The sequence below is a fragment of the Camarhynchus parvulus genome, chromosome 13 (assembly GCF_901933205.1).
Source record: "Camarhynchus parvulus chromosome 13, STF_HiC, whole genome shotgun sequence".
In the NCBI taxonomy this organism is placed as follows: domain Eukaryota; kingdom Metazoa; phylum Chordata; class Aves; order Passeriformes; family Thraupidae; genus Camarhynchus; species Camarhynchus parvulus.
Genome location: NC_044583.1, coordinates 46862 through 51695, shown reverse-complemented (window position 1 = coordinate 51695; position 4834 = coordinate 46862).

Genomic DNA, 4834 nt, shown 5'->3' with positions numbered 1-4834 from the left:
GCTGGACGGCCTGGAGTTTTTGTTCTCCCAAGGCTCGCCACTGCCCACCCCTCTGAGTCCGTCTTTTATTTTCTTGTTTCTTCTGCGTACATGCGCCCGCTCTGGTCTGTTGCTGGGGTCTTTCCTGCTTCTGGTGGTCGTGATTTGCTTCCCAGCCGATTTTGCAAGCGAGCAGATTCTTATCTGGATAGGGCTTCCTGCTTCTGCTTATCGAGGGGGGTTTTGGGCTTTTCCTGTTAAACAAGGCTATTGATTATGTGTTCTGTGCAGTTACCAGATTTCCTGTTAAGTATACATGCATGCCTTGTGACATATAACATTCAGGCTCCTATAGTTATGTTACATATTTTGATGAACAAACATAAGTTAACTATAACAAATCCCCCATCTCTGATTTTATGATTTTGTTCATCAAAACACTTTAATTCTTGTTTACACGCAGAAGCATTAAATGGGCTGCTTCCAGTTTTCCTTTTACTATGGTGATTAGCTTGTTAAAAATACATGGCTTAAATGTTAATACGCTTTAGTAGATGATTTAGGCTTGATACAGAGTTAAACTGCTCTGCTGGTTTTACCTTTTACTATCTGTTTTGTAACCAAATTTTGAGCTGTATCTTTAAGAATAAATACAAAACAAATTTATTTCTCTCCTTTTGAACATTCAGTTCTAAATTTATTGCCACTTTTTCCTAAATTTCTTGTAATCTAATAATTTATTCCATTTTGCTTACAGATTCTTAATTTGGATTGAATTATAACAGTGTCTGTTGACATAGGTGTGTGTAATCAAAGAGGAACTCTGCTCTCTTTCTATGTGATGCTTTCTGTAGCAATTATGACACGATCTTGCTGTTATCCCGAAAGGGAAAAGACAACATGTGAGTGCTAGAAACAGAGGTCCAGTATGGCGTATATCCCCACCTATCCATGCCTGTAAGATTGCAACTTACAGCAGGTATTTTTGATCTTCTTGGTGGCAAATACAGAGGCCAACCCGGTCTTGCCCTCTATTTCTTTGCCTTCACTAATTTCTAGGCAAACTGTTTTTGACACCCTTTAACTGCGGGCTCTTACGTTCCTCAGGTATTTCCCATGCCACAGACACTACTAATTTCCATCTATACAACAAAATTATTACTTTAACACTTCTTGCAATAAAAGTATAAGTTTTGTGAACTACAATATTAATTATTTTCACAATTCAAGCGCTTGCTTATAACTTAGCCAGCATGTTTAATATTGGAATGAATTAAATAAAGTTTCTGCCAGACTGGGGCATTCAGGGTTGTTTCCATGTTCGTTAAAAGTTTTACCCTTAGTCTGATGGCAGAAGTATAAACTGTTAGTCTATCCCAATTTTGTATTTGGCTTTGGCTGCTATCAGACTTACCACTGTTCTAGGCAGACTTTACAGTATCACTGACCCTGCGCTGAGTTTGTTGCTTCACCTTACACTCTGCACCTCCGCTGCTTGTAAACAAGGCTTTGCAGAGCTCTTGTTGTGGAGTCATCCACGCTGCAGAATTACCCTGCATGCAACCAAAACAGGAGGGGCACCAGGCACTCGTGAGTTTAGACTGGAATACCCACCACTTTTTATCACATCCCCCCATATGCAATTTTTACCCATGCTCCACAGGAAGAAGGGTGATAGCAGGCTGCACACACTGATGGATTAACAAACACCTATCGTCTCACATTGAGAATCACAGGACACACACTTGTGAATTCACCCCAGGTTTCCCAGGAAAGGGAAATCTGCAACTCTTGTTCAAGCTCTTGTAGGGGCTGCTTTGCAGCCTATGAAGTTCATGATCTCCCACCTCAGTTATTGATTACATGAGTCCATCTGTTTAGAGCTTGTTCTCTGAAGGGTTATCCCCAGGTCGGCTAATAATTTCCCACGGACTTTCAGCTGTGTTGGGTCCTTTTGACTCAGCTTGCATGGGTCCCTCCTCTTTCAGCAGTTCGCACAGTGTAGGAATCCATAAAGTTAGAGGGTTTCAGGTTTGTGGGAAAACAGACAGGCCTCAGTGCAGCAGAGTTATGGATATTGCTGATGCATCTTGTTAAGCTGTAGTGAAGACGTGAGGAATAGAACGATAGAGCTATGTATTAGCGATTCGGAATAACTTTCTAAGTTGCAAAAAGTTTCTATAGCAAGGTTGAAATTATGAATAGGGTTTTATGCTTTGTTTTCTTATAAATGAACAAGCGAGCATTGTTTTAACTCCAGCTACGTGTGCTTATGTTGATTGGATAGAATCACTGTCAATATGCTTTCTCTCTGTGTAATTGGCTAAGATGAGTATTTGGTGACTTGTAACAAGTGAGTTTCTTTGGCTTGCTGCCTGGATGCGAACTGTCAGGATCTTTGTATAGACAAAACTATGTATTATAAAGATTCTGGAAAATAAACGGTTCCGACACATCCATCAGTGGTCCCGTCCCGTTTGTGTCTGTATATAAACTGCCAGCGCAAATGGTGCTCCTCGTGTGAGGACAAAGGGTTAGACTAGGGATAAAAAAGAAAATTCTTCAACGGTTCGGCGTCGGAGACCCAAGGTGTTAAAAAAGGAGTTATTTCATCCCCTTCGTCTACTGCTGCAGCTTGTCTTTGTAAGTAAATTTTTATTAGGGGCCCTTGGGTGACACTATGGGAAATCACTTTTCTAAATCAGAATGGGACGTTTTTTACCGAATTGACACAATTTTACAAGAAAAGGGACGTTCTGATATCTCAAAAACTGAACTGAAAGACTTATTAGTCTGGGTAAAAGCGAACACTCAAAATATTGACTTGCAGACTGCTTTTACCTTTGAATTTTGGGATCAAATAAATTGGAACATATATAATTTGTTTTCTCTCAAAAAGGAAGAGACCTTATGTAAGCTAATTCCTGTTTCTCGAACTATATTAGACTGCTTTAAACAAAATGACTGTAACACAGGATTTTCCGGACAACAAAACAAAACATCTTGCTCAGAGCCTTTAAATCCAAGCGATACCGAAGCAGCATCACCTTCTGTGGGGATTTCAGGTTCTCCGGGGGGTCGGTTTTCTTCTAGTGAGTTCGGTATCTCTCCAGATAAAATTGAAAGTGTCGCGTCTCCCGGAAGCTGTGAACTGGATCAGCTTTCAGCTAAGGTTGTGCCTTCTGTTCCTTCCAGGTTTCCCTGCGTCCCTGCTTCTTCTGTCCGGCTCCCACAAGTTCCTCTGCGGAAAAATGAACTTTTGCCATGTCGGGAAAGGTGCTCGGAGTTTTTGTTGCGTTCCGAGAATGTGATTAATGCTGAAATGTGTTTGGGGGTGTGTGTAAACTGTGCTAGCAGGGAAAATGGGAGTTTGCAGAGGTTTTGTGATAAGAAAATTATGGATTCTGAAGGTGCACAAGCAGAAACAGTTGAAATGAGTTTAGGATCTGATTTGTCTGTTCGGGGGGCTGGGGGTGAACTTGCCTCTGCTTCCCTTCCTTTAAGAGATACGTCCTCGACTGTGGTTCAAGAGGACAGGTTGCTTTGCAATTCTAAGAATCCTTTTTTGGTAAATTGTCCTAATCTCCCTGGGTTTTTTGAATGCTCAGATACAGAGTCTTTTGTTGTGAATAGAGATTCTTTTCCTGATGGCAGGGCAGGGAGAGACACTGAGGCGTTGGGCGTTGGTCCAGAGGCTGGTGAAACTAAAATTGCTCGGTCCAGAAAAAGAGTTGCGATTAAGGCAAGAGAATGTAAAAAGACTTCTGTATCAACACAAACTGATGATTCTGGAATCTTAAAACCTAATTCTGTTTTTACTGAGGGAAAAATTGGCCTTTTGGGCTCACAGCTTAACTCTGGCAATTTTCCAACTGAGTCTCCCCAGTCAGAAATGCGATGTATAACTTGTAAAAATGTTTTAGAAGGTGTCACAAAAACCAAATCGAGACCTAAAACTCGAAAACAGTCTAATTTGTCTAAATTTAATAATACTTATTCCAGCAAAAGTGAAGAGAATGACTCAGATCCGGGCTCGCTGCCAAAGCCCTTGGGGCAGAGGGCCAGTGACTCCTCTGTCTCTCTTGGCAGGGAACCTGAGGGGGCGTGCCCCTCCAGTGGTAGCCCGGCCCAGATATCAGAGTCATTTTCTCCCGCCCCTACTGGCGAGGATCCCGGAAAAGTTGGTTGTTATAACAACACCTCTGCCAAGAACTTTAAAGTTGGCAGAAGTTCCAGAACAAAAAAATTTCACTGAAATTGTCTGTTCTTCCAAGCCAGAAAAGGCAGGGAAGAAAAGGATCTCAGAGCCACCATTGATTTTACCTGACTGGTCCAATATTAATCAAAATTTAGAAAAAGACTTTGATTCTCAGAGACCACTTCTTGCTTTACCAGTAAGATATGGTCATCACAATGCTAACCCCAGAATGAAAGTCTCACTTATCATGATATAAAAGAATTACGTCAAGCTTTAAAAGAAAGCGGGTTTTCTTCTCCTTATTTTGATAATGTGTTGAAATGTGTTTTTAATTCATTTGATTTGGTTCCTGCAGATTGTCGAAATGTGGCTTCCCTGATTCTAACCAATTCACAGTATCTTTTATGGGAATTGCAATGGAAAAAACTCTGTTCTCACTGCGCTGTTAGACTCTGATGAACAAACTTGTTGCTTTGCTTATGTTAAACCAAGTCATTTTTAAAAAGGAATTGTCATGTGAAAACATTCCAACTAAGACAACTTTCTATCTGACATAAGATCATGGTTATCATGATGTATATGATTTGCTAATGTCTTGTTGTACAAGTTTTTTCTTCAGTTCGACAGAAGTTTCCAAGATTAAAGATTCTACGCTAC